Source organism: Schistocerca nitens, chromosome 11 (genome assembly GCF_023898315.1).
Source record: "Schistocerca nitens isolate TAMUIC-IGC-003100 chromosome 11, iqSchNite1.1, whole genome shotgun sequence".
Taxonomy (NCBI): domain Eukaryota; kingdom Metazoa; phylum Arthropoda; class Insecta; order Orthoptera; family Acrididae; genus Schistocerca; species Schistocerca nitens.
The window spans coordinates 14,733,391-14,759,795 of record NC_064624.1 but is presented as its reverse complement, the minus strand read 5'-3'; the positions used below and the strand labels follow the sequence as shown (position 1 = coordinate 14,759,795).

Genomic DNA, 26,405 nt, shown 5'->3' with positions numbered 1-26,405 from the left:
TGCAGTCGAAGATCATACGGTCGGAAACATCTAAGGAAAGATTAGTAAATATATTGTTCTCCGGCTTAGACAGAAAACACATTAAACTGCACATGATTACTGATGCACGAATTTCGTGAAATAAAACGTACCAGTACTACTCTACAAGGTGTGTCGATACTAGCAATTCAAAAATATGGTACCTGTTAGTACTACTACCCATCTCGTTTGACTGATGGCCAAAACGCCAGATAAACCACTCCTAAAATGCACTATTCTGGTTAAGCTAATAAAGTGTTACTCAACAACTCCTGTGGCTTTGTTTAACAAGAATATATATGTGAATCCTCAGTTTCTACCAAGCGACAATTGTGTCGTAAAGACATTTAAAAAACTTGGAACGAGAAATGTATCTCGCGACGAAGTAAATGTACACGAACCTCGTGTATCACCGAGCGCAAAGACGGCGTAAAATTTTATAGTTAATATTAAATTTAATCTTCGTATCAAGGAGTAAACTCCTTAAATGTAAACTTCTATGCAATTCATACGGGAGAATAAAGCTCCTTGATTATTGTTGCAATAGGTAGAAGACATACTGTACCACGTAAGTTAGATGTTGCTAATATTGTACGTTAAAGTTTAAATGTGCGTTATTTCGATGTACAGTGAGCCCTTATGTTCCTTGCATCGAATTCATTTTTCTTAAGACGTTTACAGCTCCACAATTTTAGCGACCTCTGCTTCAACAGACGCCATTACGCGTCGCCCTAAAAAGCAAAATAATAGCGGAAGCTCAGATCAGCCGCTTTAACATGTAACAGACATTTTTTCACAGCAGTCAGCTGCACACGAGAGCAATACTAGTTTTGAGATTTTACTTTCCAGCTTACGCCGAGAGCCAGGATTAGACTACAACAGCCTGAACATGTTGCGTGGGTCCAGAATGATTTCAATATTTGAGTCCATGCTCTTAAAAGTACAAATACGCCGAGGCTAATAATGCATTCAATAATTTTTGCATCGTGGACCACACAATTACACTCGCGCGTCTATTTGAAGACTCCGAACAAATGAGAAAAATATAAATAAATAAATATACTCCTCCCGAAGAGACATTTCACAACCTTTTGTTGTCGATCAGTTGACGAGCGAACTGCCAGTTCTTGAGTCCAACGGACACACCAGAAGTTCACCTGTGGACTGCCCGATCACGAATATGGATAATAGTTTACTGCAGTAACATCTGTAATTGTCACACCACGTATTTCTATATCTTTCTGACCAATGATTAAGACTTTTCAGAAAATACATTGAGGACGACTGGTTTTAGCAAAAAAATGTTTCAATATAGGCGCTTAATGTACGGTATTGTTTTCCTCATTCAAATACTTACATTGTTAGAAAAAGGATTGCTGATTGGTAAGAATAAGCCAGTCAGTCTGAAGATACACGATTAGTAATCTACGTGAATACAGTACTAAACCCATAAAGGCGGACATTCTGAGGTCAACGTAAGAATTCATTGATTTCTGCAATTACACAAATACAATAAAGACGAAATGGAGTACAACCTTATCTGACTGACTACCCAAGAGGCGGAATTGCCGCCGAAAACATTACTCCACAAAAGTAAAAATATCGACTTGCTGTTTGCAAATCCAAGACAGGGAGAAACAAGCTCCATTCCGTTACGTTATTCCCAACCTACAAGCAGGGTAGTTCTTTTATACATCAGACGTAACGAGTACAACGCAATATTTCGAGAAAACAATTCAACAAAATGGCGCGAATACGACAAAAATATCTAGTCCGTGACTGTGCTTTTCATTCTTGCCTACAGTCAGTAAAACAGCAGATATAACTGGAATTTCGATAGCGCTTAAAAATACCAAGATTTTTAATACGAAATTCGCTAGAATTTTGAGAACATAGTAACCTTCATAGTTTGCTTTATACGCAATAGCCTCGACGGAGAACACAGAAACCGCACAACTACCACGGCCTTTCAAAAACTAAAACGTAAATAATTAAACATAGCGGGAACGAATGGAAATGGTCACCTTTACCTTATTAACGGAGAAGTAGATATCAACTCGGAAGCTGCAGCGCAAAATGCGGAGCCACGTCTTCACACTGGAAACAGCTCGCTACAAATGCGGCAGACAACAGAAGGCGCAGGGACAGCCACGCTGCCAGTGCTGCCAACTGCTGAGAGGGCGGCAGGTACCAACTGCAGTCAGCCTCTCATAGGGGGCTGTGGTCTGCTCACGCAGTACTGGCTCTGGAATTTCTGTAACAATGAGACGTTAAAAAGAATAAACAGAGTAATACGTCTCCATTGTGTCACACAACCATGAAGTACATTATAACGGCGATAGGACTTCTGATAGCTTTTTGTATAAAATTATAATTATAGAATAGAGAAGAAATGTGAGGTGTAAAAATAGCTTTTGTCTGTCATCTCATTCTTGGAAACGAGCGATATGTTAATATTCAATGTAACTGCTTCAACGGAAATATGAAACCTACTTTTAACAGTTCTACATACGGCTAATAAACACACTCTTCATAAACCCATGTGCAAGGACCCCTTCTGGTTCGTCCTGTACGCAGTATCAAATCAGTTCTGGAAATGCGATTTACCGATGCCGAATTTCCTACTGTGTTTTTAAGGGAAAACAATACAACGGCATTCCATAATTTTACCGTTTTGAGCACATTCATTTTATCAAAGATTAACTATGTAACTCCCGAGAATGCGGTCAGCACCTTTGTCACGTCACGTCTGGCATGTGTAACGGTGCTGGATGGCAAACCCTCGCTCAACCAGCACTGCTCAAGTTATATAAGTTGCAGATACGCCACTGAATGACTTACAAACGGAATGACATTGTTTTGAATTTCAGCACATTTAACTGAACTAGCACATCGTAGTGATAAAGAAGACGAATTTATTTTTGCGTGAATTCTCCTTGCCCTGCAGCCCACAGAGCTATATAGCTGCCTCAAGCGACTGACTGTTGCTACTAGCGCTCCGGAATGTCGGCAGTTTAACTTCCTCGCGAACAATGGCCGTTTTATGAAGTAAATGAACACGGCAAAAAATGTTAATTAATGCGCAAACAGCATTGAGACTTTACATATAGCATTGTAATAAGCAAGTAAACTTGTAAACGATAAATTACGTCGGTGGGGCACACAGAATTGTGATTAGGCTGCATAAGGACACATTTAGAGGTATGGCTCCACAGACAAATTCGCGAAAGTTATCTTTCTTTCCAAATGAGATTACGTATTGTATTCTTTACTGACAAACGACACTGACTTCCACTAACCACTTGTGGCGTCATGTTTGCATAACACTCCCACCTTCCTACAGCAAACAGTTGTGTGCTCAATTACGCAATCTATCGGCCTATAAAAACAGTTCATTATTTTCGCTGTAGTCATGGACGGAATATAAAAACTTGTCATCTCCTGCCTTTTTAATTATCACATCAGCATTCACACGTGTTATGTGAGCGTCGACCAGCGGTTTGTTCACATGCCGTGATAATGATTTATTATTGTGACACAGCGGCTAGAGCTCGTATGCAGACGTGGAAACCGTATCGCAAAAATCGTCGTTCATTCCAGCAGAAACTACCTGCCTTATTCGTCACTAGAAAATGATACTTACTGATGTAAGCGGCAATAATTTTTCTCTCTGCAAAGTTAAATGTTTCGTCAGATCTTCATTCTAATTACATTTTTCCTCAGTTCAAGGGTTTTCAGTTCTCTAGCAGTGCATAAACGAACAATTAATAAGACGTGCAATTTATAAAACGCCGTGAAAACAGCACTGTGCCGCAAAATTCCGTTACAACTGCAAAAGGAATATTTCGCAGCGACATTCTTGTGACGCACGCTTTCGGCGTTCTTGCCGCGTTAAACGTGAATAACGAATCAAGATTCGGACGAAACTCTCAGCCGCCTCTTTCTGGACCAGCTGACTGCAGCCGTGCTGCCAAAGAGGGTGTCGACGTCTGCGACACTGCTTCCACCATGCTTGAAATGTAAACAAGTCTTGGAAATGACCGTAGACTGTTAACACTAAGACAATAGCCGTCAAACCAGCATCGGAGACGAATTTGCTTACGTAGAAAGCTACTTATGAAAGTTTACATATATTTTAGAAGCGACAGATCTTGGTCTGTTATTGGCCTCACTAAGAAAATACATTTAGCACTCGAAAAGTTTCGTCATTTTAGGAAGTTAAGGAACTTCAAGGGTCCACTTTTGTTTGGCTCTAGCATCAACACACTGTAAAAACATCTCAGTGGTGTATATATAACCTTTTGCAGCTCTGCGGCTTACATATAATTTTTGTCGCCTTGTTTGTGTTATACAAGCTGACTGCTTCGCATGTTTTCCTTATTACGGCTTCTACCATTGCCAAGTGGTGCTGTGGCCCTTTACATATTCTGTCCACATATTAATAGGCTGTTATAATTCAAAATGGTTCAAATGGCTCTGAGCGCTATGGGACTTAACATCTGTGGTCATCAGTCCCCTAGAACGTACAAATACTTAAACCTAACTAACCTAAGGACATCACACACATCCATGCCCGGGGCAGGATTCGAACCTGCGACCGCAGCAGTCGCGCGGTTCCGGACTGAGCGCCTAGAACCGCTTGATCACCGCGGCCGGATGTTATAATTGTCGTGCTGATAATGGAAATGAAAAAGTTATTTTATCTCGTATTATCAAGACCTTAGTATTTCTGCAGTTTCTTTGCGACAGTGCCTGATTTACTAAAGGTCACGGCAGGCGTGTCTTGCTGCTACACTATGATGACGTCGTAACATCGAAACTCGCATCTCATTCATTAGGAACGGCTCTGCACTGCCACAAATGCTACCCCTGTAATCGAGAAAGCCTGGCCTTACATTCTTCTTATTAGAATATAAGTACCCTAAAAAGATCCGCGCTTCTCTTAGAGAAGAATTTTTTCCCATTTAATACGTCTCATTTTTTCGAGTATAGTTATTCATCCACTTTGAAAGCATGTAAATGGCCGATATCTGTCCGATCGTGTGTATCTCTGCGGGCATCAGACGAGAAACTTGGAATTTTTATATTTTTTTTTTTCTCCTCGATAAACGGATCACGTGTCATCTTTTGACAACATGCTAATAATATTTCTGTAGCGTCTTCCATCTCGAAATTCTACAGTAGTGTGTTTCACATTCTTGCTATATAATAAAACAATCTCGAAATTTGTTTGATGACCACGTAAAACGATAGTAACCATTTTTATTTCATCTTATAAAGTGTGCTATACTTCGCAACGTTGTTCCACAATTCGGCGCGACAAGTATGTTTACATACTGTCTCGAAATCATTCCCCAGTGTGAGTGAAAGACATCTGCGAGACATTTGCTATGATACAATTGTTCTCTAGTATTAGAATTTCCGATTACGGTGATATACGTACGTAGGGAAGCGTATCTGGTCCTCAGTCAGTTTCTGTGAAGGTCAAGTAGTGTGACTACAGGGGGCAGTCTCTGCAAACCGCTCTGCCAGTGGCAATTCTGCACTCAGGTGGGAATGTGTCTTTACTCGATGAGAAGGTTGGTCGCCCACCCCTGAACTCCTAAGGTTTTTCTGTGAAATATGCTTCCAGCACTTCTTTCCGCAACTAACGTTCTCCTGGTCGCTTAATGAGACCATGCGTGTAAAAATCATGAAGATCGGGACGTCTGTTGACCCTAGTGGAATCGACTAATGTAACAAGGTCACTTAGAGAAAAACGGTTTCCGGAATTTGCGTCACTATTTCATTACAGACAACAGGTAAATAAGTAGACTATGGTTTGCTTCCGGTCAAGAGAAGAAATCAGGGTTACTTGCTTCCACAGGTTACTGTGTCGTAGGTATATGACGAGATACAGAGAGCAGCTAATATCAGCCTAGCCGTCAGTCTCTCAGACATCACTTCCACATCGCAGACGCTATAAAATTATTTCACCTTTACTCCCGATTATAGAGCGATGTGATCAACCCAATTAAAGTTTCGCTTCATTTTCACTGCTTAGACAGTTGACCAAAGGCGCGCAGTCTTTCCTCTCATTAACACCGATGCTGTGGGCTCTCAGATGTCGCCGCATCGTAGCGCGACCGACACCCTTGTCACGGCACTCACTTCTTCACTATAGGATTTTTTGTAACCAACAAACGTATTTTACGTCTTACTTCGTGGCCGCTTGGCTAAATGTATCGCATTTCCTTTACATAGTTACCGTCTACTGAACTTTAACGTTATAAATCTCTACCATCACATTCTCTCATTTTGCTGTTTTTGACACTTTCTACCAGAGACGAATACACCTCTGAGAATTCGACAATTAGTCTGTCGTGTCACGTCTGGTAGATACAGGAAGAGGAAAAAGAACTCGACCAAAATTGCAGGGCAGAAAGAGAGCATCAAGTAAAGGGGTTTCGGCATTGCGAGTTGAGGTGGCAGCTGAATATTTACGGCGCTATGCCAACATGAAAACGGTGGCCATACTGAACATTTGCTACACATACCTATGTTAATTAAGTGTTGGCTCGTTTTTCACTCATTTTGACCTTTCAAAGACATGTTCAAACATGAAACGTGGACATTTGATTCTCTTCGTCTCTAAAGAAGTGCTGCATGTTACGTCAGCTTAGTACGATACACGTGTAAATAATGCAGTAAGTTTATATTGTTGTCATCGTGACGGTTGGTCAGTCCAAACAGCCTGTTTACGCACACATTTTCTGTAAATTACCAATCATTTAGAGCAAAGACGTCCGTGTGTGAGATTTGAATTACGTCCCCGTAAGGCCAAAAATAAGCAGTTGCGACCCCCTAATTGCTGTACTCAAATTCCTATGTTTGACGCTGCCTTTTCACCGCACACTTCTGGTCAAATTGCTTTTCCGCAACCTGTATAACGAAGCTGGATTGCAAACCTCGCTCAACCAGCGGTGCTTAAATTACTCATTTTTTACGTACGCTACACAGACAGGGTGAGTCAGGAGGAAAGGTTCATGCTTTGAGGTGTGACATTATTACTGATTCTGAATTCTCTCTATTCCGAATGGTTTCCGAGATAGAACACGTTTAATATCACTTTTGTACGTTTTTCCTGAATAACGCGAAAACCGCACCCTCCAGCGGAAACGTGTCGCAGTACAAAATTAAGCTGTATTAAATTTCCTACAAAACAGGTCCTATTCATTTTTTTGTCTAGAACTAATGGCTTGTGCGAAGAGCGCCAGAACGTTGGAAAACTCGCTCGACGCGCATGCTCTGCAGTTTATGTAGTTTTTGTAGACGAATTTGAGGCCGTTTCCCGACTTGATAGGCCACAAGTGCCCCGTACCAAACTGTTCGTCTCACCTTGCTCTACACTACTGTGGTACATTGTGAACAGTGACAATGTATGGTACTACAGAAAATAAATAACAGTGTGTTCTACCTCGGAAACCATTCGGAGTAGTATTCAGTATCACTAATACTATGAGCCCTCAAAGCAGGTACCTTTGCTCCTGACTCATGCTGTATGTCAGTGAATGGCTCCCAACCCGGTCGACCGACTATATTCTGCCACGTCACAGGAACGCCAGCACGCGACACTCAAAATCACGAAACCAGCGTCATACCCGCATAATTACACTGTTCTAATTTTGAGGACATTTAGACGTTGACCACATTTGCACATAGTTGTAGAAGCTGAACTCCTTTCAGTTAATTCTCCTTCTCCTGCAGCCCACAGAGCTTTGTTGCTGCTGTACCCCATCATAAGAATAAACCTGATGTAAACAAACACAAACGCGATGACTGGTCAGAAGCCGTAGCACGCATACACTGGTGTTGTTACGCTCTTGGAAGTAGCTCCTGCTTATGTATCAGGTATCTTATTAGCAAGTTTCGTTAAATGAAACTTTAAGATATTCAGATGTATTAACCGGCCATCAACGTGTTTGTTACTCACGCTTTAGCTGCGTAGTTTTTACTCCACAAGCCGTGTACAGTCACTGCCTCTGTACTGGTGAGCCCTGGTTGCCGCGCTGTTAATGGCCGAGGCTGCTTTCTGTTCCGTGGTGAAACACGCGTGTGAGACACAGTTAAAAAGTGCCGAGAAATAGGCTGTTCTCCATGATCGTAAATTTACAGCAACAATCGGCTTCCAAGTTTTCCAAGGTACTCTGTTAGACACATACAGTTCAGTTTCAAAGTCACACTCCTTGTCGACGTCTATGTCGGCATGGTAGCTCAGTGTGTTGCCGGCACGGTAACTCGCCGTGTTCGGTCAAAGGGTTAGCTGCCCCCTGTAATAAAAAAACTGAGTCAATGGATCAACGATGAACTTGAACAAGCGCCGTGGAACGTCCGCCACGAACAAATACAACAAACAAAGTGAGATCTGAAATATCGGTAACCTAGCAGATCGATATTTCTCTGCATATCATGGTTCACGGGTTCAAGTCCCGCCCAAGTCACTTTTTTTTCTTCGTTCAATTTGAAATACGTACATCTCGTAATTGTAAAATTCATCATCACTTTTTATGAATAATGCACGCCTTATTCTTTATAATTACGTATTACACACGAAATTCCTTTTTTCATTTCAAAGACAAATTATTAATTATCGATATTCTATGAAAGACTGTTTGTAAAAGTTGCTTAAAATAAGAAAACATAACAATTTAATTTGTAAGGCAGAAATGAAACGCCAAATACTCTTTATTTGGACTATCCGCATTGTTTTACACCACAGTTGTAGATAAGTACCGTAGGAACATGGAAAACAATCACTTTCTCAGCATCTAGCACACCATACAAATGCTGCCTTTTAACATTTTCCACTGTGCCATTACAGTGTGAACCCAACAGAACTGGTCTGGAGCCAAGTTAAGGGATCTGTCGCGAGAAATAACAAAACACTGTTAGTCTGCCAGACGTACTGGAACTAACAAACGCAGCTGTCTCACGTGTCAGTGCCGAACGCTGGAGGGATCCAGGACGGCAGAAAAGAAGAGGAGAAATGCGGCGCCCGGTTGGCTTCGTGGATTCTGTTGTTGATCGACTCGTCGTCAAAGTAGTGAATTTCTCGGACACGGGTGTAGAAGGAGCTAAGAGTCTACCTGACGACTGACTGCAATCAATACCTTGATTAGCTTCAGTATTCAACATTACGGTGAAATCTGTGTAGTACGCTTTTGCGTCACACACAGCTGGCTGAGAAAATCCTATGTAAGGTAAGAACGAGAGCATTTTATGCTTTGCGTCTCGCCAACTAAGAAGCGCGCGGCAGTGCCGGACTATTGCCAAATATTATTTCATTCGTTTTAAAAATTGACAATTGAAGCTATATTGTTTCTTTGCCCATCTCTTTCTGCGTCTCAACTGCAGCTGGACTCAGCAGTGCAGGTTAGTTGGACCGCTAGCTGGCCACTGCTGTCCAAGTTTAATGCGCCGGTGAAGCTGTTGTACCGCGTTATAGCTCAGTCTGTATGTGTGTGCAACACAGCATAAAACGTGTCCTTGTGATCGGACTTGACTGTACTGGACACAGCTTGGCTTCCGCTCCACGTGAAACGAAATCCAATGAGATTCGAGCAAACGCTGGAGAATAGATGGCGTAATGTTTACGTCAGGTTTATTCTTATGACGAACAGAGTGTAGCGCCATGGAACGTTGGCAGTTTGAAGTCTCCCGCGAGTCGTGGCGGTTTTCTGAGGTGAATGAAATTTACATCCCAGACAGAGTTAATCATCGCAATGAGAGTGAATTTCCACTTGACGCGACGGCTTAATTTTTAAAATCCACCCACAGCAGAAGGCCGCGTGTCCCGCGAGATGCGAGACGCGTGTCCTCCCCACGTGTGAATCACACTCCTAGCCGCTGTCCAGTTCCACCATTTTAATGCATCCGGACAGAGCTGTTCTGCACTCCGCACGTCCCTGCACGGCCTTCTGCCACACAAGCCTCCAGCAGGCGTCACCCTGCACTCCTCAGAAGGGGGAGGCCGTGTGAGGAAATCTTCCGGAAAACACGTCAAAGCATACGGTCAAAACGTTGTTGTCCGAGGCAGTTAACGCACGAGATTGTGTAATTATGTTCACCTGGATGACACGCGTTATGTGTAATATGCGTAGTGGTAAGGGGTGGAATGCATTTACACTCCGTGGCTTTGAAGACGTATAATAGCTAGAAAAATTCCTCTCGACTCTAGGCGATATCTTAATCAAGTACATGGAATGAACAGATGTGCTGACACCACCCACCGATTGTTAAAATGTAACAAAAAAGCTGACTGCATCGTGTGTTTTGCATCGGCACGGAGTATCATCGCAGGGTGAGAAACTGTTTTACTTCGTGGCAGTGTGTGCAGGTGTTGTCCTTCGGCTCCTACGGATGGCATTCCTACCTGGTAGCGGATAAGGAAAAACATCTGTCGGTGGCCTTCAGACACTGCACACTTGAGGAGGAGGACCGCATTCAGCTAACAACTAATTTACTGAAGAGGCGCTAAGAACAAAAAAAAAAAAAAAAAAAAAAAAAAAAAAAAAATGCGTCAGTCATATTATTCTATCGTGTATCTGGCTACGGCCGATCGCGAGAACAAAGCCCACCAAAGCTTTATTTTACGGTGCTGGACCGCTGCGTCCACTGCTCTTTGGCGTATGTGAAACTTACCTTACACCATCGATACACACATAGACTGCACATGCCTCTACCCTTGCCGTGTTAAGGTTCCAAACCGAGTGGATTAGACAGTTACAGTATCTGTAGCTGGAACCAAGCTCTGGTTTCAACAACTGGTCTCCCTGTTGTATTAGTGTCACACACGTGTAGTAATTCACATAACCTAATCTCCCCAAAGCTCGCAGTGGTGTTGCGATAAGAATCCTTGTTCCGTCTGGCCACGTGGAACGACAGCAAACGTTTAAACACTGTCCGGACACTTCCGTATTTCCACGAACGACAGAATTACACTCATTCTATGAATTCCTGTTCTTGTTGGACTGGGGCTCATTTAACTGGCCTGTTCCACACCCCATCCAAGGATTTTGAAACATCTCCGCTGCGTAGCTTGTGCACTCATTTGGCTGAAAATTCTCATTTTTCAAAGAAAGTGTACAAACATTCGTCACTGTTCCGTTACTGCCTAACTGTAAAGACTCTTGTTTCTCGTGTGCTTGTGGTGGTCGGCAAGCACTTGCATCTTAAGCAGTGCCGACAATTCACCTCCGTCAACCCAGCCCTAGAAACAGGTACGAAGATGTAGACGCGTACTTTTGTAAATTTACGCATATTCCGTACCCATCGCGGCAGGACTGGTTCCGTCGCACACGACCGTGTCATCGCTACATGCAGACCCTCGCCCTGTTTATTACGACCGACTCTGCAGCGCCACACATGCAATGCAGCCCCTACCATCGACACAGCTTGGACTTACCGTCTTCTTACTAAGACGATACGTTTAGTATTCCAAAAGATTTCTTCTGCTATTAAGCTTTAGCAATCAAGTGCTCTACTTTTTGTTCTGCTACACTGTTACATACTCTGAAAACATATAAAGAGCGTACATTCAATGGACCGTTACGAACACGGCGGGTAACATTTGAGGAACGCACAGATTTCCATCGCTTGATTTTCTGCATCGACAATCAAATCGTGGAACCTTTGTTGTCAAAGAGTTTTCGTTGTAGTTTGCGTCCTTCTCTGTGAAGTAGTGCTGTGATTTCTTACACGTTCAAGCCACGTATCAAATCGGTATGAAAGTTGCCTTGATGGCAACAGAGAAGAAATTTATCATTAGTAAATGCTCGTACGAAGTTTCATGCCCACTCTGCGACTTGTCTGAAAAGTCCATACTAGAAAACTGCTTTATTTGGTAAGTGAGTCGGTAGTTAGTGACGGTAGCAAACTTTTGCCCACAGCTGAATCTCCGTTTCCAAACCAGAGACAGCGTGAAATGAGGTCACCATTACTAGCGAGGCGATGAAGTGATTTGACCAACGCGGGGTAAATCTTCTGTTTTTTTTTTTCTTTGATTGCTTAGGAAAATAGACTGAAACTGCATTGTGTTGTCTCCCTTAATCCACAGAAAACACGATAAGCAATGTTACGTTCTTTCATTAAGCTACAGCTACAAAAAGGCCTGCATCACACCATCGTAAACGCAGTTAGTCAGTATCACATAAACGCACAATTACGATGACGCGGTGTTTATAAACTGCCGCGAAAACAGCCGTGGGCAGAAAACTCCGTTATAACTGGGAACGGAGTTGCTCGCGACGGCATTCTTGCAGCAGACGCTGTCCGTGTTCTCGCCGAGTTTAGTAACAGTTCGAGATTATTTTGAAAATGGCCAACACGTTTTTCTTCCCGGGACCGTATCTCTGTCGTCGTGCTGCCAGGGAAGACGTCGATGTCTGCGACGCCGCGTCCACACTTCGGGGCGTAAATGATTCCACGATCTGCTGTGTAGAGCAGCCGCTGTCCAGTTTGAAACTACTGTTGCCAAATCTAATCTGTGCGGCGTCTCTGATGACAGAAAACGTAGAGCCGTTTTTTGATACAAAGAAATCTTTATCGTTCGGTTTCGCGTTGATAACAGTGCTGCAAATATTTCTGCCTGAAACACAAGTGTGAAATGCTATAACCAGATAAGCCGGATTTATTTCTCCGTGAATTCTCCGCCTGCTTCGGCCGACAGGCGCGACGAAACGTCGGCAGCTGTTTTCTTATTCCACCATAAACAGACACCATGACTACCGTCCGTGATTGTCCGCTCTCTCATTTACAAAAGCGGTCACCCCAGAACACAAACTTATTGTTACTTTAATAACAGCTGTCAGTACTCGAAATTGCAATACCTAAACGCAGTTTACTATAATGATAGTACATTACGTGTTATCTGATAGTCATTTATTTATAAGTAAAAATGCCTGACAGTTGATCCTCAATATTTGCTATGTTGAGATCATGTATTTTAACCACTCTGCGAGTGTTAGCTATTGAAACTACCAGTGAAGTAGTGTCACAGTATTCAGCTCCATCACTAAACTGCCATTGACATTATCATTACCAGGAGAGACACGACGTTAAAGCCAACACTACAGTCATACAAGTTTCCGTGCGTGCCTACACCACAGGTGATGAACAGATTCAAAGAATGGACGATAAAAGAGACCACTCAAATAGTTAAGCGAGACAAAGATTTAAAATGTGACGAGAGACTGGAATACGGTAGCTGGTTAGGAAGAGAAAATAGTAAGAAAATGTAGGCTTTGGGGAAGGGATGAAAGGCGAAGCCACCTCATAGAATTTTTCACAGACCACAACGTGATCATCGCCAACATCACACACATCCATGCCCGAGGCAGGATTCGAACCTGCGACCGTAGCGGTCGCGCGGTTCCAGCCTGTAGCGCCTAGAACCGCTCGGCCATTTCGGCCGGCAGAGAGGAGAGGGGGAAGGGCTATACAAACTGACATGACCACAACGTTAGATTCCTGTGAAATGTCTGAACACGAGAGACAATACAGTTCCTACCACTCAGCTAAGTAGGGACAGACTGGAGAAAGGAAAACCCGTGTTCATAGCATTTCCATATTCAGAGAAAGGTTTCGACAATATTAACTGAAAGACACTCTTTGAAGCTCTGGCGGTATCAGTCATAAAACACAGGGACACAACATTATCTGTCAGCCGGAGTGACCGAGAGGTTCTAGGCGCTTGTCACGAAGCGCTCGACCGCTACGGTTGCAGGTTTGAATCCTGCCTCGGGCATGGATGTGTGTGATGTCCTTAGGTACGTTTAAGTAGTTCTAAGTTCTACGGGACTGAAGACCTCAGATGTTGAGTCCCATAGTGCTCAGAGCCATTTGAACCATTTTTTGTTTATCAACACGTTGCCAACCTAACGAAGTATATGCTGTAAAGTCTGTTCATTCTGTTCCCTTTATATCTAAGTGTGTGCGTAATTAGTCAGGGTGAGTTTTTATTAGTAGTTTCTGTTTCGATAGCTTAAATAACTTGCATTCGATAATCTAACAATACAGGCTCATAAAAACAATACAATTTGTGTAAAATTTTCTTAGATCGCCGCTGAGCAGCGACCACCTGATATTTCAAAGAATACCTTACGTGCCACGGCGCAGAATACGAGTTGTTCATAAATTGTATTGATAGCGATGTTTTGTGTTTCTTATTTTTTGTGTGTGCAGCTAAGATGAAATGTCGAAAATGCTAAAGGACTTTATTTAAAGAAACAGCCAGCAAGATATAAAATTGAAATGTACGGAGCCTATTGTTAGAAATACTGACTAAGGTAATTAAATTGGTTATTGTGCTCTCAAATGCTGTAGTGCCTGCTTAGTACTTCAAGTGTTTCTATGGTACCCATCTCCTATTAATGGCTACAGAAATAACGGTGTTTTTATAGTTTTCATACAGCTACCAGGGACCGACCGCATGTCGGCAAACGTCGCAGTTAAGGCAGGAGGCGCAGTGTTATTTACCTTGTTTGTGATTTAAATCCAATTTCTTTTAACGTCTGGTGTAGTATAGCAATGAATTTCCAGCTCTGTCTGGTCCCTCAGGTTTCTCCGTTCGTAGTTGCTATCTCTCATATCCGGTCGTGATCGAACATGATCACGACACAAATAAATTAAGTGGCAATGCGAACTCTGTTGTTAATCTTGAGAACGCTACGCCTTCTGCAAACGATGTCAGGCGACATATAAACTTATCACACGCAGTACTTAAGTTTTTGAAAAGTCTATGCTCTTCCAGCCAAGAAGTGGTGCAAAACTCACAACAGATTTCTGAATCTTCACGAGAGAATAATAATTTAATCAAAATATAAATACATAAAAAAAACACCACACTTGGCACCCGAACAAGGACTCTACTGAAAACACGAAAATCAGTCCTCTTGTGTTTGCTGCTAATATAGATAGATGTATTTAACAATAGATTTATTTTTAATGTGCACGCTACGCGCTTAAAAAAATTGTGGAGGAAAATTTCAGAGAGGAAAGACGAGCCGACGGCGGAAAACGGAGAAATTTTACATCCAGTTGCCAACTTTCAAGACATCAAACGCAAGTTACGAAAAAATTTCCATATGCAGTTGAGACGCTTCAGTAGTACAGTTGTCTTTCCAGCTATATTACCATTCTTCCTTTTATTTCCATCTGCACATTTAAAAAATTGGTTTTGAACTGCAGATTGAAACCGAAGAAACTGAAAAAAGGTGGGTATTTAAGGAGATGGGACCTGGATAAACTGAAAGAACCAGAGGTTGTACAGAGTTTCAGGGAGACCATAAGGGAACAATTGACAGGAATGGGGGAAAGAAATACAGTAGAAGAAGAATGGGTAGCTCTGAGGGATGAAGTAGTGAAGGCAGCAGACGATCAAGTAGGTAAAAAGACGTGGGCTAATAGAAATCCTTGGGTAACAGAAGAAATATTGAATTTAATTGATGAAAGGAGAAAATATAAAAATGCAGTAAATGAAGCAGGCAAACAGGAATACAAACGTCTCAAAAATGACATCGACAGGAAGTGCAAAATGGCTAAGCAGGGATGGCTAGAGGACAAATGTCAGGATGTAGAGGCTTGTCTCACTAGGGGTAAGATAGATACTGCCTACAGGAAAATTAAAGAGACCTTTGGAGAGAAGAGAACCACTTGTATGAATATCAAGAGCTCAGATGGCAACCCAGTTCTAAGCAAAGACGGGAAGGCAGAAAGGTGGAAGGAGTATATAGAGGGTTTATACAAGGGCGATATACTTGAGGACAGTATTATGGAAATGGAAGAGGATGTAGATGAAGATGAAATGGGAGATAAGATACTGCGTGAAGAGTTTGACAGAGCACTGAAAGACCCGTGTCGAAACAAGGCCCCGGGAGTAGACAACATTCCATTAGAACTACTGATGGCCTTGGGAGAGCCAGTCATGACAAAACTCTACCATTTGGTGAGCACGATGTATGAGACAGGCGAAATACCCTCAGATTTCAAGAAGAATATAATAATTCAAATCCCAAAGAAAGCAGGTGTTGACAGATGTGAAAATTACCGAACTATCAGTTTAATAAAATACTAACGTGATTTCTTTACAGACGAATGGAAAAACTGGTAGAAGCGGACCTCGGGGAAGATCAGTTTGGATTCCGTAGAAATGTTGGAACACATGAGGCAATACTAACCTTACGACTTATCTTAGAAGAAAGATTAAGGAAAGGCAAACCTACGTTTCTAGCATTTGTAGACTTAGAGAAAGCTTTTGACAATGTTAACTGGAATACTCTCTTTCAAATTCTAAAGGTGGCAGGGGTAAAATACAGGGAGCGAAAGGCTATTTACAATTTGTACAGAAACCAGATGGCAGTTATAAGAGTCGAGGGGCATGAAAGGGAAGCAGTGGTTGGGAAAGGAGTGAGACAGGGTTGTAGCCTCTCCCCGATGTTATTCAATCTGTATATTGAGCAAGCAGTAAAGGAAACAAAAGAAAAATTCGGAGTAGGTATTAAAATTCATGGAGAAGAAGTAAAAACTTTGAGGTTTGCCGATGACATTGTAATTCTGTCAGAGACAGCAAAGGACTTGGAAGAGCAGTTGAACGGAATGGACAGTGTCTTGAAAGGAAGATATAAGATGAACATCAACAAAAGCAAAACGAGGATAATGGAATGTAGTCGAATTAAATCGGGTGATGCTGAGGGAATTAGATTAGGAAATGAGACACTTAAAGTAGTAAAGGAGTTTTGCTATTTAGGGAGTAAAATAACTGATGATGGTCGAAGTAGAGAGGATATAAAATGTAGACTGGCAATGGCAAGGAAATCGTTTCTGAAGAAGAGAAATTTGTTAACATCGAGTATAGATTTAAGTGTCAGGAAGTCGTTTCTGAAAGTATTTGTATGGAAATGAAACATGGACGATAACTAGTTTGGACAAGAAGAGAATAGAAGCTTTCGAAATGTGGTGCTACAGAAGAATGCTGAAGATAAGGTGGGTAGATCACATAACTGATGAGGAGGTATTGAATAGAATTGGGGAGAAGAGGAGTTTGTGGCACAACTTGACCAAAAGAAGGGATCGGTTGGTAGGACATGTTCTGAGGCATCAAGGGATCACCAATTTAGTATTGGAGGGCAGCGTGGAGGGTAAAAATCGTAGAGGGAGACCAAGAGATGAATACACTAAGCAGATTCAGAAGGATGTAGGTTGCAGTAGGTTCTGGGAGATGAAGAAGCTTGCACAGGATAAAGTAGCATGGAGAGCTGCATCAAACCAGTGTCAGGACTGAAGACCACAACAACAACAACAACAACAGTGTATATCTAATGGAGTTCACACATACCGTCACTCGTTGACGAGTCTGGTATGGAAGTAGGAGAGAACAATAGCAGAGCTCAAGTTTTTTTTAAAAAAAACCATTCACGCAGGAAGACTGTATAAACATGCCGTCCTTTGGCAGCCGCACAGACTGTCCTATAGCAGTAGCCATCCCTGGCGAGGAGAAGGAAACCGAAGCAGTGGAAAACAAGTGAGTCGCTAGGTCCGGATAGGATCCCACTTTTGGTTTTCAAAGAGTACTCTAAGGCACTGTCCCCTTACTTACCTCGCATTTATCGCGAATCTTTCGCCCAGCGCATTGTCCCAAGCGAATGGAAAGAAGAAATAAGAGCAGATGTCTCCTGCGTATAACGATAAAGGAACGGAGTCACAAAATTACTCCCCATTACCCTTAACATTGGTATGCTGCAGAATTTTCTAACATTTTTCCCAATTGGAATACAAAAATTCCCTGAAGTAGTGAAGCTTCTGTCCACAAATGAGCACGGTTTCAGAAAGCACCGCCCGTGCCAGACTCGGCCTGCCCTCTTCTGACACGAGATGCGGCGAACCACGGACGAGGTACGACGGGCTGATTCTGTATTTTTTAGATTTCCGGAAAGCGTTTGCCACGGTGCTCCTCTGCAGGTTGTTCACCGAGACACGTGACTGGCTCGAAGACTTCTTAAGTGACAGACCCCAGTTCAACAGAGACCAGAGAATCGAAAAGTGTGCTCCAAGGAAGTGTGACAGTACGGCTTTGTGATCTCATCATTTCTGAGAACGCATCCTGTTACAGCGTGATTACCTGTAAATACCACATTAATGCAATAAATGCTCAAAATGGTGTCCGTCAACCTCAATGCATTTGGCAATACGTGTAACGACATTCCTGTCAACAGCGAGTAGTTCGCCTTCCGTAATGTTCGCACATCCACTGACAATGCGCTGACGCATGTTGTCGGGCGTTGTCGGTGGATCACGATAGCAAATATCCTTCAACTTTCCCCACAGAAAGAAATCCGGGGACGTCAGATCCGGTGAAGGTGCGGGCCATGGTATGGTGCTTCGACGACCTGTCATGAAATATATATGCTATTCAATACCGCTTCAACCGCACGCGAGCTATGTGCCGTACATCCATCGTGTTGGAAGTACATCGCCATCCTGTCAGGCAGTGAAACATCTTGTAGTAACATTGGTAGAACATTACGTTGGAAATCAGCATACATTGCACCATTTAGATTGCCACCGATAAAATGGGGGCCAGTTATCCTTCCTCCCATAATGCCGCACCATACATTAACCCGCCAAGGTCGCTGATGTTCCACTTGTCGCAGCCATCGTGGATTTTCCGTTGCCCAATAGTGCATATTATGCCGGTTTACGTTACCACTGTCGGTGAATGACGCTTCGTCGCTAAATAGAACAAGTGCAAAAAATGTGTCATCGTCCCGTAATTTCTCTTGTGCCCCGTGGCAGAACTCTACACGACGTTCAAAGTCGTCGCCATGCTGTTCCTGGTCCATAGAAATATGGTACGGGTGCAATCGATGTTGATGTAGCATTCTCAACACCGACGTTTTTGAGGCTCCCGATTCTCGCGCAATTTGTCTACTACTGATGTGAGGATTAGCTGCGCCAGAAGCTAAAACGCCTACTTGGTCATCATCATTTGTTGCAGGTCGTGGTTGACGTTTCACATGTGGCTGAACACTTCCTGTTTCCTTAAATATCGTAGCTAACCGGCGAACGGTCCGGACACTTGGATGATGTCGTCCAGGATACCGAGCAGCGTACATAGCACACGCCCGTTGGGCATTTTGATCACAATAGCCCTATATCAACACGATATCGACCTTTTCCGCATTTGGTAAACGGTCCATTTTAACACGGGTAATGTATCACGAAGCAAATACCGTCCGCAGTTGCGGAATGTTACGTGATACCACGGACTTATACGTTTGTGACTGTTACAGCGCCATCTATGACAAAGCGAAAAAAGTGGTCCAACTAAAACATTCATATTTCTTTACGTACTACACGAATATGTAATAAAAATGGGGGTTCCTGTTTAAAAAAACGCAGTAGATATTGAAAGGTGGCTACACTGAGCCACAGCACCAGAGATCGCGCCAGAGAGTTTTGTTTAGCCGCCTCCACTGGCAGTGATTATTGAGAACTCGTAGTAGTCAGTTCTTGTCGAGATGTGGTAGTAGTCAATGCTTGTTCAGAACTCGTGGTGGGCTGTGATTATTAAGAGGTAACGGAGCGCAGTGCTCGCTGAGATGTGATATTGGAGAGTTCTGGTTGAGATGTGATAGTAGCGAGTCGGTGTGGAGAGATTGTAATGTGTAGAGTGCTTTTCATCAATATAAATTAAGGTAACAAACTACTTTTCTTTTTTTTCTCATTATTTCAATGTCCTGAATAATGCGTCATTACAGGTTCAGTCAACAAAGCATCTGGCTTGTGTTCTTGTATTAGAGTGTAATTCTGCTTTCCTTACGCAATTATAGTATTTCTAATTTTCTTTTATTACGTCAGTATAACTGGTATTTAAAAATTCTTGTCTTGTTGAAGAAGAACCGTGCCAGATGTGTACGTTGAGTCACACTCCCACACACAGAACAATTACACTTGTGCTTTGGTTTAGTAGGTTTTATAGTTGCTGGGGACTTAATTAATTAATTATGTTAACGAAAATTTTCATTTCATTGTTTGTTGTTGTTCTATGCAGTCAGATTGCGTACAAAAATTAGTCAGGGCCAACCGGTTACGAGACTTCGTAATCGGACAGACAGCTACTAAATCAAAAAATTAAAATTATTTTCATTTAAATTTAATTAAGCCCCCATGCACGTGGCGACCCTGCCAGGATCGTCCCTTGGAATTCTTCTGATTGTAAAAATAGTAGTATTGTTGTAGTAATTGGTAGTTTAGTAATTGTAGTCTATTTTGCATATGTAGATTTGGTAATTGTCGTTCTTCTAATGGTATTTTTTTTTTTTAGAATTTAATTTTGTTGTCTTGTCTACGGGTTTGACAATTTAGTGCAATTATTTCAATTGTTTGATTAATCGTGTTTGAGGGAAACATTTCGTGTGAATGGTATTGTTGGAGATAAAGTGTCATTGTGTGTAATTTTCATATAGTGACGAGTTTTGTATATTTTGTAAATGATTACGCGATCGATGAAAAAGGCAAAAGTGATGAATAGTGAGAATGACGAAATTGTTAACATGGCGAACTCGCCAACACAGGAGAACAATATGATGAATGATGAAGTTGAAAACAATTTAATATGTCGGGAAGATAGCCCGGAACCATTTCAAAATTTTTCTCAATCATAAAATTCACAGAATACGAGATTAGCGACAGAAGATATGGAGCAGTTGATGAGTGCTATATTAAATTTGGGAGCACGAATGGAAACACGGTTAGACTCACAAATAGGAACAATTAGAACTGGTATGGGAACAATGGAAACACGGTTAGACTCACTGGGATCACAGATGGGAACTTTGGCAACACGATTAGAAACTGATATGGGAACAATGGAAACACGGTTAGACTCACTGGGATCACAGTTAGGATCTGAATTAAAAACAATGGAAACACGGTTAGAATCGCGAATAGGGACATGTTTCAAAAACATGAAAGATGAATTAAAGAAAGAAATTAGAGAAGAAGTACAACCGATTTTGAATTCTCACAATAATAGATTAATTGCAGTAGAGATTAGACAAAGGGAACAGGATAGAGAACAGGAAGAAAGAGATTGCGTGATAGTACAGAAATTTTCAGAGTTAAATTTACAACGTGCACACAATAAGAAAGAAATATTTGAGAGAATCGAGGAATCCGTACCAAATGACAGAATAAATAATCTAACACAACAATATGAACAGTTAACTACCAAATGTGTCAACACTGAAACCCGAGTCGCGACACTTACGGAAGACGTAAATAAACAGAAAGAAAAAATAGGTGACTTATCGGAAAGAGTGAAGGAGATTTCAGATAAATTGACAAGTCTTAGTTTAAATGGGGACAGAGATTCAGATGATACAGCACCATTGCCATTTGCAGAAACCGAAGAGTACCAGAACATAAATAAACATGTTGAAAATCAGGGAAAATTTAATGAACGCGTCAAAAGGGAATTTGAGGCATTACAAAAGCAAGACAAACATATTGAAAGCGAAATCGTAGGAAAAGACAGCAAAAGAAATTTAGAATCACAGATAGCAGAGGGGTTTGAAGAAAGTAATTTGTTTCATTTACGGGATGCAACAAGAGAGCCCCAGGCGCGCGAACTTGACAATAATCGACATTGGGACTGGGACAGACGCGGTAGGTCTTTGACGCCACAAGGAGAAAACTTGGACTATAAACACTTCTTAACTGTTCGGAAATTTAAGATCTTTCGCAATTCCAAGGATGACATACATCCATGTGCATGGTTAGATCAATTTACGTACGCACTTCCGCAAAATTTGCCACTAAGTCACAAACTGAAATTTATGTGCAGCTATTAATGTCCTCAGGGGATTCACTACACTAAGTGAATATGTGCCGTAGCGCTCACAGGGCCCCGAGCTGTAGTGGTGCTATTTCCCTTTTAGTTTTCTGCACCGCTGCCTACTCTTTCACTATTCTTTGTATCTATAAAAAAAACAATTCTTCTACTATCCATCTATCTAGACAGTAGGTAAAGAATAACCGGATTTGACTGTTTTACCCAAAAGTGACTTTGGAAATTACCATTTGGACTTACTATATTTTCTCCAGCATTCATTCGTAGTTTCTGCAGCATTCATTCGTAGTTTAAACGAAATTTTACCTGTTTATCTTCGTGACATTACTTCATATGTTGACGACATTCTTATTGCTAAACATTCTTGGAGTGAGCACAACAAGATTTTGGATTCATTATTACGTATTTTTGCAAGAGTTGGCATTACTGTGAACTTGGAAAAATCTGAATTTGGTCGTTCTCAGGTGAAATTTCTCGGTCACATTATTTCTACAGAAGGTATTCTTCCTGATCCAGAGAAACTAGACGCTGTTCGTAATTATGTTGTTCCTACCACAAAACGTGATGTTCGTAGTTTCCTTGGTGTCTGTAATTTTCTTAGACGCTTTGTTAGATTGGATGATTTGGCCACATCTCGTTTACACATTTCAGTTATGCACATTTTGGTCCCAGAAAATGCTTTCATAAATTACGAGAAAATTGCTACTTCAGTAATATGGAAAAACGTATTCGTTCTGTTCTTGCCAAATGCAAATTATGTCAAAAGGCTAAGCCTCCAACGATTTCTCACAGAGCACCGTTGTTTCCTATCATTCCAGCGAAATTAAAGGACATGGCTGCAGTCGATTTGTTCGGTCCAGTGGTTCGTTCTACTAATGGTTTTGCGTACATTTTCGTAGCAGTGGAATTGACATCAAAATATGTGTGTTTTACACCTTTACGCAAAGCAACAGCTCGTTCAGTATCTAATGCTTTCATCAAACATTTTCTTACAGAAGTGGGTCATGTTGATAAGGTTATATCAGATAATGGATCACAGTTTCGCTCTAAAATTTGGCTTCGTACTCTACGGCGTCGTAAGATTAAACCAATTTTCATTTCACTTTTTCACACTCAATCTAACGCTTCAGAGAGATGGATGAAGGAAATCAATAAATTGTGTCGTCTTTATTGTCATCAGAATCACAGAACTTGGGATCAGTATCTTCATATTTTTCAAAACATTCTGAATGAACTTCCTAATGATTCAACTTCTTTACCGCCAATACTGATATTAAAAAATAAAGCATCGACAAATCGCATTTCTGAAATAGTTCCTTTTCCGCCTTCACGGAAACTGCGGCATTCTGAAGTTGTCAACCTGGCTCTACAAAATATTGCATCTGCGGCTGCTAGAAGAGAGAAATCAGCGAAACGTCCTGGTCGTTTAAAAATCTTGTCAGTTGGTCAAAAGGTGTTAATTAAGTCTCATCGTTTGTCTCATAAAGGCAAAGGCTTGTGTCGCAAATTTTTTTTGCTTTATAACGGTCCATATAGAGTTCGCAAAATCATTCATGAGAACACTGTTGAAGTAGAAACTCTTAAATCTCGGCGCTCTAAGGGAATACATCACATATCGAACGTTAAAATTTTTGTGGAATGACATACTTTTGAGAAAGAAACAGTTATACGTAAACACACGGATAGTACAAAGATACCGTGCCGTGTTCCGGCGGCGGCACAGACTCAAAGCAACAGTCAAGTCTGCGCGCCGCACAAGGCAGTCGTTGACCGCAAACAATTACTTCCTACGTCATGCGCCTACAGCTGATCGAGCGCTCAGTGCGAATGCACTGACAGCCGTAAACAAATACACAGTCTAAATTCTCCGAATAAATTCTGTATAAAGCTATAGTGACTTGATAAATTATGTTATTAACGTTCAGTATTTTTCAGGATACGGTTGTATAAAGTATTTAAGACCTTCAGGTAAATTCTGTGTGTGTCCGACGTTAAGAGTACTTGCTATGGAGAAAATTTCAGGAAGAATGTAATTTCGAAAAAAAGAAGTAAAAAACCAAAAAGGTAACGATTAATTGAGTTTATTTTTCAGGTAACATATTTCCACTTAGGTACGTACTTTAGACCTAATTTGCTGCTCGCGATTACGTGATTCATACTTTGTGCTAAATTTCATGTTCTATGAATTTACTTGTGAAGTGACGTGCTTGCGTACATTTACTGATTTTGACAATGATTGATTAATGAACAGGCTTGTTATTTGTGTATATTATGCATCGCTTGGCTGCACTGCTTTTTCACTGATGTTATATTTTTTTATTATGTGCCTGCTGTGCTTATTTATTTAAATTATAATTGTCACCTGATTAATTGTGCTGATATGGTTATGTATGTAAGTTATACTTTGTGATTTATCTGCTTGCGCCTTCATGTTTACTTATTAAGATTACATACGAACATTTATTTGCTTACGCTGATATGATGCTAATGACCTGTTTATTGTGTAAGATATATGTTTGCTGCTGTGCGTATGGATTGCATATTTACACATTACTGTTTTGTTGTCATAACTACTCTTCAATTTAGAATATAGCAATGCTGATGTACAGTGTACGAACATAGAGTTTAGGTTACACTGTGGTATTAATTATAGATTGTTCGCTTGGCAGAGCCTCGTTGTAAGAATTGCTGCATCCACTTGTTGACATTTTGTTCTCTACTGGTATATTCTGTCGCTATTGCATGTTTTGCTTACGCTCAGTGCCTCATATTTTTTAAGATAAGAAAAAGAACTGCTATAATCCGACGAACGACATTAGTACAAGAAACTTCATAGAAATCACATGAGCTGGAGGTTTTATGGAAGCTGTATAAATTTATGTTACTAGGAAGGAAGCCCCCCCCCCCCCCCCCATGAACCATGGACCTTGCCGTTGGTGGGGAGGCTTGCGTGCCTCAGCGACACAGATGGCCGTACCGTAGGTGCAACCACAACGGAGGGGTATCTGTTGAGAGGCCAGACAAACATGTGGTTCCTGAAGAGGGGCAGCAGCCTTTTCAGTAGTTGCAGGGGCAACAGTCCGGATGATTGACTGATCTGGCCTTGTAACATTAACCAAAACGGCCTTGCTGTGCTGGTACTGCGAACGGCTGAAAGCAAGGGGAAACTACAGCCGTATTTTTTCCCGCGGACATGCAGCTCTACTGTATGATTAAATGATGATGGCGTCCTCTTGGGTAAAATATTCCGGAGGTAAAATAGTCCCCCATTCGGATCTCCGGGCGGGGACTACTCAAGAGGACGTCGTTATCAGGAGAAAGAAAACCGGCGTTCTACGGATCGGAGCGTGGAATGTCAGATCACTTAATCGGGCAGGTAGGTTAGAAAATTTGAAAAGGGAAATGGATAGGTTAAAGTTAGATATAGTGGGAATTAGTGAAGTTCGGTGGCAGGAGGAACAAGACTTTTGGTCAGGTGATTACAGGGTTATAAATACAAAATCAAATAGGGGTAATGCAGGAGTAGGTTTAATAATGAATAAAAAAATAGGAGTGCGGGTTAGCTACTACAAACAGCATAGTGAACGCATTATTGTGGCCAAGATAGACACAAAGCCCAAGCGTACTACAGTAGTACAAGTTTATATGCCAACTAGCTCTGCAGATGATGAAGAAATAGATGAAATGTATGACGAGATAAAAGAAATTATTCAGGTAGTGAAGGGAGACGAAAATTTAATAGTCATGGGTGACTGGAATTCGTCAGTAGGAAAAGGGAGAGAAGGAAACATAGTAGGTGAATATGGATTGGGAGGAAGGAATGAAAGAGGAAGCCGCCTTGTAGAATTTTGCACACAGCATAACTTAATCATAGCTAACACTTGGTTCAAGAATCATGAAAGGAGGCTGTATACATGGAAGAAACCTGGAGATACTGACAGGTTTCAGATAGATTATATAATGGTAAGACAGAGATTTAGGAACCAGGTTTTAAATTGTAAGACATTTCCTGGGGCAGATGTGGATTCTGACCACAATCTATTGGTTATGAACTGCAGATTGAAACTGAAGAAACTGCAAAAAGGTGGGAATTTAAGGAGTTGGGACCTGGATAAACTGAAAGAACCAGAGGTTGTAGAGAGTTTCAGGGAGAGCATAAGGGAACAATTGACAGGAATAGGGGAAAGAAATACAGTAGAAGAAGAATGGGTAGCTCTGAGGGATGAAGTGGTGAAGGTAGCAGACGATCAAGTAGGTAAAAAGACGAGGGCTAATAGAAATCCTTGGGTAACAGAAGAAATATTGAATTTAATTGATGAAAGGAGAAAATATAAAAATGCAGTAAATGAAGCAGGCAAAAAGGAATACAAACGTCTCAAAAATGAAATCGACAGGAAGTGCAAAATGGCTAAGCAGGGATGGCTAGAGGACAAATGTAAGGTTGTAGAGGCTTGTCTCACTAGGGGTAAGATAGATACTGCCTACAGGAAAATTAAAGAGA

General features: G+C 41.5%; 1 protein-coding gene across 1 annotated transcript in view; it reads right to left on the bottom strand.

The window, feature by feature from the left end:
• LOC126213041 (poly [ADP-ribose] polymerase tankyrase-1-like) overlaps positions 1 to 26,405 on the bottom strand; it is an 881,088-nt gene that overhangs the window by 623,714 nt on the left and 230,969 nt on the right. Inside the window, exon 2 of the mRNA XM_049940614.1 lies at positions 2,049 to 2,507. The gene's annotated coding sequence lies outside the window, so the exon portion shown is untranslated. The remainder of the gene's footprint in view (positions 1 to 2,048; positions 2,508 to 26,405) is intronic.